The sequence below is a fragment of the Euprymna scolopes genome, chromosome 37 (assembly GCF_053919585.1).
Source record: "Euprymna scolopes isolate OS-2025 chromosome 37, ASM5391958v1, whole genome shotgun sequence".
Lineage (NCBI taxonomy): Eukaryota > Metazoa > Mollusca > Cephalopoda > Sepiida > Sepiolidae > Euprymna > Euprymna scolopes.
The window spans coordinates 83,613,125-83,627,369 of NC_136518.1; the positions used below are offsets into that span (position 1 = coordinate 83,613,125).

Genomic DNA, 14,245 nt, shown 5'->3' on the forward strand with positions numbered 1-14,245 from the left:
ATATCTGTCGAAAGTGCAAAATTCCTCCAGGTGATGAATGGGGGCGGTAGGATGACTTGATATTTAGAGAGAAAAATAGGAACTACTTTCTCTAAAGATGGTTGCGATTGTGATGATGTTGCTCCTGGGATGAAATGTAGGATTTTATTATAATTAATAAATGTGTCTAAAATGTTGTTCTAAAGTTAATTAAGATAGTCGTTAATAGTCTAGACATAATAAATTTGTATGTGCCATCTGTTGTTGCAAACCTACGGTACTTTGGTCCAGAGGGGAATTTCTACAATCAAAATATTATACACAGAGGTTAACGTTCCAATATTAAAATAAATATGTAATGCAACCTTATAGAAACTGGATGTTTTAATAAATCACAAATTTTCTTAACTGAATTAAATATTTATATTAAATTAATATAAAATAAAAGGAATATAACTCCATTTTTACTTTATGGTGTTTGGAAAATTTTTTTTCATATCTTCGGTGCCGCTAATTCTTTTTTTTTTTTTTTTTACCTCAGCACCAAAGTCGACAAAGTCAAGGCCATTCTTGTAATGACTTTTTCTGTGTTGATTGCGATATGATGCTGGTCCTGTGCAGTTCTAGGAGATCCACTCTCACAGGCTTTGCCTTCTCTCTTTGAAATGGGGTTAGATATTGCTAATCGACTGAGACGCTCGTATCGGGAAATGCCAAGAGGGTTGCCCAGGTATTTTTATTTTGCCGGCTACAGTGTTCATCCTGACTTTTCAACCCCACTTTCCTGGCCCTTGTATCTAATCCTCCCACCATAGAAGAGAGATAAATACTATCGTGATTAACATATTATTATTTTTTTTAATCATTTTAAAATTTAAACTAAAATGACGTTTATGATTTCCGGGCAACACCAGGTTCGTCCAGATAGTACTTTTATATAAGAAAACGTTTTTCCATTTTGTTGGTAATTATTTTCTTTTGAGGATTAAAAATGATTTAGGTAAGTGCATGTTTAATGCAATTATAAACGAGTTGCTGTTTGTAGTGGGTAGCGTGCAAGAGCACATCTTAGCCAGAAAAGGCTTCACAAGCAAAAGAAACTGAGTTAATCTGTTTTTATGCATTTGGCCTTGTGAATAATCCCCACTTCCGTGTTCCTGCTTCTAAACAAACGCCCTGATTAACTGACTACAAGAATTCTTTCTTTTTTTATGTTTCGCACTTTGTTGAGATGAGGATCGGTAATTTATACAAGGTAGCCCACTTAAAAGTATCCCAGAAAATGTAGTAGAGAGGAGGAACATTCTTTTATTGTTTAAATTACCTGTAGCGTTATAAAAATGATGGAAGTGCTCCTCCGTTGATATCGATGCATTTCTGGGCACATTTAACAACGTTGGATACTGCCTCTGATCTTCTCTGATGATTCTTTTGATAACGTTGGTAATGTTCTCCTTTAGTTGGTCTAGATTGTGTTTATTTGAATAAACTTTTTTGTTTTTAAGTCCCCCACAAAATAAAAATCACATGATGACAAGTCCGGAGAACATGGTGGCCATAACCCTTAGCTTATTGTTCTCTCCTCCGTATACATATCATGAACTCTGTGAGACATGTTGCAAAAAGAATTGCATTTTGTCTTGTGGTGTCAGTTGGTCGTTAAGAGAAAGATTAGAGAGGTCGAGCAACTTTTAAGTGGGCCACTCTGTATCATTCAAAAATGATTTTGAGTACAGTTCTCATCTTGGTTATTATTTTCAAAATATCTCAGCTAATGTAACCTCATACTTACTTCAGGTGTGTCTTATCACATTCGGGACTCATGTTGAACTCAGGAATTCGTATAGAAGGACCCATGGTGCAACGGATAAAAGTGCTAAGTTTAATCAGTTTTAAATGACAGCCTGCTGGATGTTGAAAGTTCAATCTTTAGCACAAGCAATACTAAGAATACAATTACGAATTACTGAAGACTTTGTCAACTAAGCTCCAACCCCTGTCACATCGCCGCATTGTTGCCTCCCTGTGTCTGTTTTACAAATATTTTAATAGGATATGCTCTGATGAACTCATTGCACTTGTGCCCCCTCGACATACATATCCTGACAAACTCGCTTAGTAACAAAATCACACTCCTTCACTGCTGAGGTCCCTAACTGCCAGAAAGAGTTCTAATTTAATAGTTTCTTCCCTCGAACAGCTAGATTTTGGAATTCCCTTCCTGCTACCTGCTTCACTGACTGTACTGATATGCAGAAGTTCAAATGTAATGTAAACCAACATCTTGCTAATCTTTTCTAGGCATGGTCCCAAATAGTAGCCCCTTACGCCTTGATATGCCTTGTTAGGGGTGAACGTGAGTAAAAAAAAAAAAAAAATTCTGTCAATGCAGTCGACTTTAAAGTGATATTATCTTATTCGATTTGGGAACAATTAATTTTGAAATGTGTTAGATCATATTTTTTGCCCTCATCTTTCAATGGACGCATCTTAAGAATAGCCTTTCTTGTTGTTACCTGTTTATCTAATTGGTTTGTTAATAGGTGAGACTGTTACACTCAGGTGTGTTTTCTGTTCGTACATTTCAGAACAATTTTGATTTGCCTTCTAACGTCTTTGCCATTTAGAGCTTTCGTATTTTTGCTGCAATATCTAATGATATGTAGAAACGGTGTGAACGCCGTCGTTGGTTATGAGCGGATAGGATTGCATTACCATATGCTTCACGAAAACAGCTTTCCCAGATACCAGGAACCACCCACAGAAAAAAGAAAAATGGAGAAACCAAATAAGAAAAAAAGATGAAAATAACAAATGGAATGCTGTTTATATTTGTAACATTTTTTTTAATAATCTACAAAAGAGAAAAAAAAATATAGATAATCTATATATATGTATGAGAGACGTATATGTTTGTGTGTATGTTTGCAATCCTCAAGCTATTTGACAACTTATTGACGCATTAGAATTATTTAGATGACGAAGCTATAGAGGTTGTCCAGAAGTTTTATCTGGTCGTGCTCCTTACCCGGAATAATGTGACTCGCTCTCTCCAGATTTCCTTATCTCCCATCAGCAGCCTCAGATCTTTGGGTTAGGGTTAGGGTTAGGATTAGGATTAGGATATCTATCTATCTATCTATCTATCTATCTATCTATCTATATGATCGTGCTCCTTGCTAAGATCAATGTGACTCTCTCTTTCTCTTTCCAGACTTCCTTGTCTCCCATCAGTAGCCCCAGATCTTTGGGTTAGGGTTAGGGTTAGGATTAGGATTGAGATATCTATCTATCTATCTATCTATCTATCTATCTATCTATCTATCTGATCGTGCTCCTTGCTCAGATCAATGTGACTCTCTCTTTCTCTTTCCAGACTTCCTTGTCTCCCATCAGTAGCCCCAGATCTTTGGGTTAGGGTTAGGGTTAGGATTAGGATTGAGATATCTATCTATCTATCTATCTATCTATCTATCTATCTATCTATCTATCTGATCGTGCTCCTTGCTCAGATCAATGTGACTCTCTCTTTCTCTTTCCAGACTTCCTTGTCTCCCATCAGTAGCCCCAGATCTTTGGGTTAGGGTTAGGGTTAGGATTAGGATTGAGATATCTATCTATCTATCTATCTATCTATCTATCTATCTGATCGTTCTCCTTGCTCAGATCAATGTGACTCTTTCCAGACTTCCTTGTCTCCCATCAGCTGCCTCAGATCTTCAGGATCACAGTTGCCGTCATGTGCAATTTGCTGAATGTACGTGGATCTAGGGTGTTCTATGCTCGTGTGCTCGTGCCGTGAAGTTCACAACAAGGAGCCTGACCAGATAGATAGATAGATAGAGAGATAGATAGATAGAAGTTTTACTCCCTTGTCGGTATCATTGGAGCAAAGGGTGGAGTAGGTGCTAGTGTGATTGCAAGAGTTGGACGAACCAGAATTTTTTAATGATTTTGTGTTGCAATATTTTTTATATAATAAAATACTTATGCTTAAAGAATATTGCAAGGTTCTATTTATAGACACTGACGATAGAAACTGACCAATTAGATGGAGCCACGGTCTGCTAACAACCAATCAGAAACCGGAATCACTCCATACAAATACTGGATCCTTAAAATTCCAGCACATAATTTTTCATGCCCACATGAGAAAGATCTTTGTTGTTCGTCTGAAAACTTTTAAATTTCAAGACTTATACAGATTAGCTACTCATCGGAAACTCTTCTAGAATTAAACATGGTTTTCAATTCAAAATGTCGTTTGTTGCAGGGATGAGACATTCTGTCGGATGTCAGACATTCACCTGCTATTTCAAACACTCCAACCGAGAGATCTTTTGAAGATTCTAAATATCCCTTTAAGTGCAATTGCTTATCTCTCTCTTGTACTTGGTTTACCTGGTATATTCGCCAGATAGTTTTTGAAATTCTTTTTCATGAGTTCAGCTGCTCCTATAATCACTGAAATAATGGAAATCTTAAGATTCAAGTTTCTTTTCATGTCATACACAAGACTTTGGTATTTCTATTATTCTATTATTCTGTTATTCTGTTATTCTAATATCTTTTCTATTTTTGTTTAACCCAGCATCATTTGAGACAATGATTTTTTGGGGGAGGATGGGGGAGGGTAATCTTTTTTTATGTTCTCTAATGGGAGATAACTAATCCCGATTTGGATTTTTTTCTTTATTTTTGTAAAAATTGAATTCCAATATTTTTACATTTTTGTATCAACAATTTATTCTAGCAAAGAGTTTTTAAAAATTTTATTTTATTTAAAAAAAAAAAAATTTGAACTTGAATTTGTAAGAAATGCAAAACAATTTTTTTATTTTCTTGAATAATTGTTAATTTATTTAAAAATTAAAGGCAACTCAGTTTTGACAATATACATCTTCATCAGGCAATCAGTTTGTGTGTGTGTTTTTTTTCCTTTTTCTTTCCCTCGGGACATAGTGTCACAAGAAAATCTTTTGTTAAATAAACGTTAACTGGAATGATAACTACAAATATGTAAGTGCTTGTTTTTATGGATTCATTTTCAAACCAACGCATCTCCTGCCTTGACAGAGTACAAAATAGACTTCATAGCTTAGTGGGGGATGCCCTTTTCTCTTCCTTACAACCTCTTTCTCACAGAAGAGATGTTGCGAGCCTGTCCTTGTTTTATCGTCATTTCCATGGCAGGTGCTCGTCTGAGCTCCAATCTCTGGTCCCCCTCGCCTATCTTTCATGAAAAACACCCGACTAGCTGAAACCATTATCAGTAATTTTCCCCACTCTTTATCTGTGCCTAAATCAAAACGTAGATTCCATGAACAAAGCTTCTTTCTAAGAAGTGCACACCTGTGGAATTCTCTTCCGTTTGCCTGTTTCCTACCTGACTACAACTTTGATGTCTTCAAGTCCAACATAAACAAATTCCTGATGAACCGCCCCCTTAAGTAAGACACTTTATCAAATCGCCAATACTAACTATTACTACAATACTACCTGATTGATTACTGTACACGCAATAACCCTTATTCCCGAGTGGCTTCCGGGCCTTGATAAGTGGTGGCCTACATGTAAAAAAAAAAAAAAAAACTTGTATTGTTTTGATTGCTTGGACAATTATTCTCGTCTTGTGAACTAAGTTACTGTGGGAAGGCATGTGTAGCTTCCTCCCGACAGTGCAGCCAATTAATAAATTTGATTGAAAAAAAAAAAAAAAATGGGAGATTTCACTAATTTCGATGATGATAAAAGTATTGGAAGTGTGAAACTTTCATTCATCCTCATCCGATCCCGGGTAACGGCGGGTCTCTCTGCTAATATTCTAATAATTTTAATTGTTTGTTATTTTTAAACGTTTCTAAAGAGAACCAGGAAGTAAAATCGCAAATCATAGTAATATTTAAGAATTAAAAACATTTAATAAACAATCAAACTTTCAAAAGTTTAAATTGTTTGAGTGTAGACAGTACAAGTATAAAATCAACATGAGTTATTCCCCTTTGTCAGCATTAGACAAGATGAACTAAAAAAGCCAATACTATTGAAGCACTGTTGAATGATATGTAGGTGCCTGTTTTTATGGATTCATTTTTATACCAACGCATTTCAGGTGAAAACATTATTAAATACTTACGTGTCATGTCGAAATTCATATAAATTCTAAAAAATTACGAAAAATAATTACAAATAAAAATACAATTTATTTAATTATCAAGTTTTATGTTGAAGGGCTGTGCGACCAATACAGTATGATAAACTTAGTTATCTTCCTTGACTTAAATTGAATTAAATTAAGAGCCTGCGATTTTTAAACTGATCGTAATTGTGCATGGTTATTCTTATTACAAATGTATCTAGCACATTTATACTGGATCATTTTTCGTAATTTAAAAAAAACAAACACTCATACTAATTTTGCCATGACACGTAAGTACGGCGTAATAATGTACGCAGCGTGATGATATATGGAAGTGAAACCTGGCCAGTGAGAGTTGACATCAGTTGCATTGAGAGAAATGATACGAGAATGATATGATGGGTGTGTAATGTGAATTTTAAATATAAATTTAGACCTGATGACCTCGGAGGAAGATAAAATCTGAACAGCATAAAGAGGTGTGCACAGGAGAATAGACGTAAAGAATAGGTAAGAGTTCTGAGGTTAGTAGATGCCATGCAGTTGAGGTAGCAAGGTGAATTCATGGGGAAAATTCCAAGGAAAACCTGGAAGGAACTGATAAAAATGAACTTAAGTAGGATAAATAAAGACCTGGTCAGAGATAGGTAAGTTTGGAATGAACTATAATATAAATCTCAATGTATGTATGTATGTTTGTATGTCTCGCAAAAATTTTCGACGGAGGCGACAGATCCTGACAAGATTGGTATCATTTTAAAGCTTGACATCTCGGACAACAAATATCGAAAAATTGGCTAAAAACATTAATTCCTCCACCCTAAACTCGGCTGTTTTGTACAAGGAGGAGTCGATTTTTTTCGCCAACATCACCGTTGGATTGACTTTGGTTAATTTCAACGCTTTTGACTTCCGATCAGACCATGGAAACATTGGCTAAGACATCACGTTTTTTTCTTACCTTTTTCCCCTTCGCATTACAGGTTCGAGCCTGCCTGCCTACTACCACTTTTTTTTTTTTTGCTAAGCACACACCTCCAAACACGTGGGCAACGCCGGGTACCCAAGCTAGTTAAACACACAAAAAAACGTTATATACCCCCGAAAGTTTTTGTTATGCATACATGAAAAGACACTGCATAATATTTTGCATATACACAATTTATATCACACGCATGTTATATATACCTCAGTATATTATAAAAGGTTAGATCCCTTGAGAAAACGTGCTAGAAATGCAGGGTCTAATGGTATGACGATAGAGATGACGTCATGTTTTCAGAAGAGAAAACAGAATTCTAGCAGTCCCTCGTTGGGAATTAAGTGAACGGTTTATTAAAATAATGTAGGAATCTAAGTGAATGTTGCCTTGAGACTCTGCCCGTGTGTTGCCCATCATTAAAACTAAGTAGTAAGAAAATTAAGTAAGCAAATAAGTAATTACTTATTTAATCATAGTCTCTACCCAAATCATTAAACACTATCTCAATAAAACCTTGAAAAACTCAGCAAGTCTCCATTGGTTTTTCATGCATGAGTAGTTTTGTTCGTCTTAAGTTAAACAAGAAGATCAACAAGTATGAGGGGGTCACGGGTAGCAATGAACGGCCACAAGAAGAAACTATGAAAGAAGGACGAGCATGTATAGAAAAATTTTGTTTTCTTGATTTGGTTTCTTAATCGCTCACTGGTGAGAACACACATGTGCAAAGATACGTGTTTACGAAAACAAACATGCGTTTGTTTAACGTTTAACTTATGAGTGTGGAGAGATGTAGCTCATGTATCATCGCCAATGTTATATATACATACCAGTCTACCCATTGGCCCTTAAAGGGTATGATGAAAAATGTTACAAATGAAAAGTGATTTTTTAAATTATATTGACTATTATTGTCTTGAGAAAACATTTATTTTAAGTAATGAGCGAAAAAAATAAAACTCAGGAAGCACTAATTAAAATTAAGGAGGCTCTACTAAAAGCACTACTAAAACCGTTTCCACATCCCACCTCCTTGAAGAGAAAATATTTTTTAAGTAATGCCTGGAAAATAAATCGGCGATGAGTGAAAAAATAAAACTCAGGAAGCATCCAGAGCATTACTTCAATCACTAATTAAAATTAAGAAGGCCCTACTAAAAGCACTCTAAAACCAAGTCTACCTCCTCCCTTCCTTGAAGAGAAAATATTTTTTAATTAAGGCCTGAAAAAAAAAAATCGCTAGAATCCAGAGGAGCGCTACTAAAAGCAATTATAGTTATATATTGAATATTTATATTTAAATCAGTTTTTATTAACTCAACGGGGTTAAATTACATTTATTTGTAAGGGAAACACGTTAAAATAAGTTAAAACAAAAAATATTGTTGACCTTGTGTATGCTTTGAATAGCAATAGTGGCTTTTAATATCGGACTTAAGACAGGGCGGCCATGAAATAGGTAAGCAGACAATTTTTTTGAAACCGGAAGTTAGAAACCGATGGACGGTTTAAACACCCAAGCAAGCAATTTGATCTGACTTTCATAATTATATAGATACATATACTCACCCCCCCCCACACACACACAGAGGGTGGGGTGACATAGAGAGATAAAGCGAGAAACAAAAACCATTCGTTTTTCACACAAATACAATAATTAACTCAATTAATTGTGCATCATATTGCTGGAGAACTCGTAGAAGATTAAATATTTTGTTATCTAAATTTTTCTATGAGAGATATAACCGTACAAACCTCCGATAATATTAACACCATAAAATGCTTAGCTCGACATGACTTAATCCATCATCAGATTTGCGATAAATGCTTGTCATTCCAAGCTACAAAATATACGTCACTTATTTTATTTACAGTTTTTGTCCTACAATGTACACATAATCTAAACGAATTTTGCCTGTATCCGTCACTCAGTTCTCATCCTGAAAATTAATTTAAGAAAATTAAGTAAGTAAATATGTAATTACTAGGGCTATGACAAGAGAATATTCTTTTCATTATTTTGACTCTCGAATATATATCAGTTAATATCTTATATATATTTTTTATAGAGTGATGTGGTTCTCGATTTATTAACTGTGTCTGTGTCGGATATATATTCGAGAGTCTAAACAACGAAAAGAATATTCTCTTGTCATAGCCCTAGTAATTACTTAATTAGTGATAGTTGTCTCTCCCCCAATCATTAAACTCGGTCTAAATAAAACCTTGTAAAACTCAGCAAAGCTCCATTGTTTTTCCATGCGTGAGTAGTTATTAGTCCTAAGTTGAGCAAGAAGGTCAACAACCCAACGAGGATGTCACGGTCAGTCATGATCGACGACAAGACGAGACTATGAAAGAAAGACGAGCACGTATAAACGCCCTGCACGACGTATGTATAGAAAGACTTTTGTTTTGTTGTTTGTCTGATCACTCACCAGTGAAAACATACATGTGCAAAGCCATGCATTTACCAAAACTAACATGTGTAAAGTTTAGTTGAACGTAAAATGTTAGAATACTGCTTTTTTCTTCTTTGTTTTAGTAATAAATGCCTAGTTCTTTTTTTGCTAATTATGTTTACTTTATAAATCTATTATTTTAATGATAGTTTTATTACATCTATTATTTATATATTATATATGATGATGGCAACTTTCTGTCTCATGAGACAATGGCGTTCTGCGCTGTAGCGTCTGTTGTGGTTATACAGTCGAAGTTGGAGTTGCCTCTCCAGATGCAAGCCTGGGCGGATGATCAGAAGACCTGCGTTTACCCAATTATTATGGTCCCTTTTTCGGCATTACAGACAAAGTTTGACATTAAAGCAAGCCAATACAGTCGGAGCCAGCACAGCTGCAGGTATTGCAGTACTTCACGATTCGCATATCGCAACACCAAATCAGATTTTTCTCAGGATTTACTTCCTTAGTCTTTGTGGATCTATTGGACCAAAGCTGTTTCAAATTTAAAAATATTTCCAATCTTGAAGAAAATAATGCAATTAAAGTTGTGTCAAAATAAAAGCGAAACCTGTAAATGATTCTTCTAAAAAAAAGACTCAGACGAAAGAAATACGAATTCCATAACTGTGAAAATTTGAAAATATTTCCAATTTTGACGAAAATAACTGAGATACTCATCATAGTTTTATAGTTGCATTATATATATATTATTTATATATTATTTACATTATTTATATATTATTTACATATTATTTATATTATTCATACCGTACTTTGAGGTAATTGCACCAAGTCTGGGATAATTGCGCCAACTAGCTAAAAGTGCTCTTTTAATAACCACACATATAAAGAGCACTTTTTTTGCGCAATTACCCCCAGATTTGGCGCAATTACACCAAACTACGGTATATTATACATATTATTTATATATTATTTGCATATTATATATATTATTTATAGTCTATATATATATTATTTATATATCATATTAGCGAGGGGAAAGGACTTTGCCCGGACGTAAAATACATTTAAATATGATATTTTCATTTGTCCAGATTTCGTATGTATTATTATAAAGTCGTGATTTCAAAAGTGAAAAAAAAAGTATCTGGGTGCCATCAACAGTATCAATCGAAGCTGGTGACGTTACCACTGTACCAAGGTGACACACATATGAACTGATTAAAAATTAAAAATAAACTAAGATGAATGTACAAAATGTTCAACGATTTTTTTTCATTTTTGTCCTCTTTATGATACCATTGAAAACTATTTCAACTATTTCAACTATTTCAGCTAAAGATCCACAAAAAACGGTCCATAAAAAATCCAATCATTTTAGGCCCCTAGCGCCACTCTAGTTTCGGAGGAGATAGTGTTTGAAAATATGGAGACAGACATATAGCCTTTTATATATTAGATATATATTTATATATCCTATTATAAATTTTCGTACTGTCTGTCTGTGTGTGCGTGTGACGCGGTTTGTCTCAGCCTACAGGCAATCCACTCAGACAAGTTAGGTACCGAAATGAAGCTTATAACCCAGCGGATGTTTTAGTGATATTTATGTCCATGTTTGGTGCATGGAAATGCAAACAAAAAAAAAAAAAATAAATAAATAAAAAAAAATAACGATTTATTTACTGGATATTTTTCCGGTATTCACCGGAAGTTATTATCTCCCTTAGTTAATTCGATTTACTGTGTGTGTGAGTGAGTGTGTGTGTGTGTGTGTGTGTGTGTGTGTGTGTGTGTGTGTGTGAGAGAGAGAGAGAGAGAGAGAGAGACACACACACACACACACACACACACACACACACACACAGGCAGGCAGGCAGGCAGTCGGTTCGAAATGAAGCTTATGACTCAGCGGATGTTTTAGTGATATTTATATCCATGTTTGGTGTATGGAAATGCAAAAAAAAAAAAAAAAATGCAAAAAAAAATAACGATTTACTAAACTACGTTTTATTTACTGGATATTTTTCCGGTACAAGGACTCAAGTTTGCCCAGCTATTTAAATGACACTAAAAGCAAAAGACGGTATTCGATGTTTAATAATATGTAAAGACAGCAGGGAAGTATTGTTTCATGCCTGCTGTCCTTCCTAGTGTGCTCGCCAGGCCTTAACAATTAATAAATATTTAAAGCAAAGGGCGTATCTGACAGGATTAGGCGTAGATGAAAGAGAATACAATAATGAAGGCCAAACGCGTTGGCATTTAATTGGCAGCGTTTCTGTCATTCTGTCTCCATTCCAACAGCAGCATGCTGTCAAGTGTCTCACTAACCTTATCTGCCATCGATTCCAAACAACCGAAACGAGACAAGGCTGTCACAAAATATTTCTGCTGTCAAATTCTGCTGGGATAATAGAGACATTCAAAGAAGTTTTGTAGCTCGTCCGTTGCATTATCTGCCACAAATATGCACATCATCATATCATCACAAGTTTGTTTTTGTTTCTTTTGGACTGGGTCTCTCAACTAGCAGTAATTGTCAATTCCTACACCGGTGATTGCGGAAGCAATAAATAATAGTATCTGAAGGAATGAAAATAATTGTTAATATTCATTTATAAAAAAATCTATCGTTATAAAAAGTCTCTTTAAGAAGTAAAAGTTGAGCCGTGTTTAGGGAATTCCAGAGTTTGAAAAGATACACCTGAAGAAGGTCGGAGGTTACATCGACCGAAATGTTGTACAAATAACACCAAAGATTAAAACGTAGTGTAAATAATCTAAATAATCATGTTTTTTTAAATAAGAAACACACACACACACACAAACACACACACACACACACACATATATATATATATATATATATATATATATATATATATATATATATATATATATATGCAACTTTGTCTCTGTGTGTGTGAGTTCATTCCTTATAGACTCCTAAACAGCTGAATAGATTTTCTTTAAAATTTACAGAATTTTAGTGTATAAGTCTGGAAGTGATCTTAGTTATGTTTTGTCTCAGAATACCCCAGATAATTACCGATAATCGAAACAGTTATTTTAAATTATCTAGCATTGGTGAAGCCATTTTTCTATGCCGTCGCTTAGCAAGAATGATAGAACAACGGGCCGTGAAAATTCTACTGTGGGTAAGTTGATAGTGTGTTTTTTTGTTTTGTTTTTTTGGTGTTATTGTTGTTGTTTTTTGCATGACGTGGTCTGTAGGTTCAAATTCCGCAGGTAATTTTTTTTTTTCTTAACTGCAAAGAATTTTATAAGATTTGGAAATTTACGTGTTTTTTTTTGTTTTTTTTTTTGTTTTTTTTTTGCATAACGTCGTCTTAAGGTTCAAATCACGCACATAAATTTCTTAATGTTTCTTTTTCATTTACTGAAAAGAAGTTTATATAAAATAATTCTATAAAAAAAATAGTAGGTTCTCTACAGTGCAATGTAGAATAACATATATTTAGTTACTGCATGGAGGCACGTAAAGCTTGTTCCCGGGCGATTTCACAGATTTCGATAACAATAAAAATATAGGAGTGTGAAATATTCGTTGATCATCATTCAATCCCGGGCAACGTCGGATCTCCCTGCTAGTATATATATATATATATATATATATATATATATATATATATATATATAATGTGTCTTAATTTAAAAAAATATATATTATATATATATTTCTGTGGAAATATGTTTTTTCTTCAATTATATTTCACCTTTTATTCATACCAGCTTTATGAAGCTCAATGAAATTACAGAGCATATAACAAATAAATTACAAAAAGTATATATTTCAAATTTCATGATGTTGACCATCCTATAATTTATTCCTTTAAGTACACAGACATTCACAATTCTTGACAGCAACTGTATATGCAAGTTTTGTGTGTGTCTTGTGTAGTCTTTGAGATTACCATGGACGGAAAATATAACTTTCTTTTTTATACAATAGAAGATTATCGATTTGTGATGCAATAGTAGTAATATGTTCTATGTTTGAGTCATATTGGTATTACAGAATCACTTTGATTATGGATGTTGGCAACCTTAACGTGGCCTCCTCAATATCTGATTATATCAGTTATTAACTAATGTTAACAAAACAGAACCAAACGAGATGAAATATTATAAGTTTCTAATCCTTTCTTATTGTTCACTCAAAGCAAGTCATATTATAATTTAAGCATAAGTGGTTAATTGTGCTATATATTTAGTGAGTAGGACCACTAGTATATACTTTCAATAGTTGACAATAACAAACAAACAGACGGATATCCAGAACAGGATAGGTTTAGTATAATAGAGGGAAGGTTAGTTTAGCCTATTACGAGAATTGATTTAAACAGAAGTGATGTCATATGGCTCAGAGAGAGAGAGAGAGAGAGAGAAAGAGAGAGAGAGAGAGAGAGAGAGGGAGTCAGGGAGTGGGAGTAGTGGTCAGTTCATTCAGAAGACACAAATGTTTAAATTTGCGGTTTTATAAAATGTCCAGATAAGATATGATTAAATAGAAATTATCGAACACTTCCCCCCCCCCTTTCCTCACGCACATATCCTGCTCCAGTGGGTAGTGATTAGGAACAACTACATGGTGAATAAACCTCTTCCGTCTTCAACCGCTTTGTTTGAACTGGGTCCTGTTTTGGGGTTTGAGTGAACTTGTTTGCAGGCTGATTTCCTCAATCAAGCAGGAAC

General features: G+C 34.4%; 1 protein-coding gene across 50 annotated transcripts in view; it reads right to left on the reverse strand.

Annotated features, from left to right (window-relative positions):
- Window positions 1-14,245, reverse strand: part of LOC145261258 (uncharacterized) — a 652,396-nt gene that overhangs the window by 110,853 nt on the left and 527,298 nt on the right. The gene's annotated exons all lie outside the window — the stretch shown is intronic.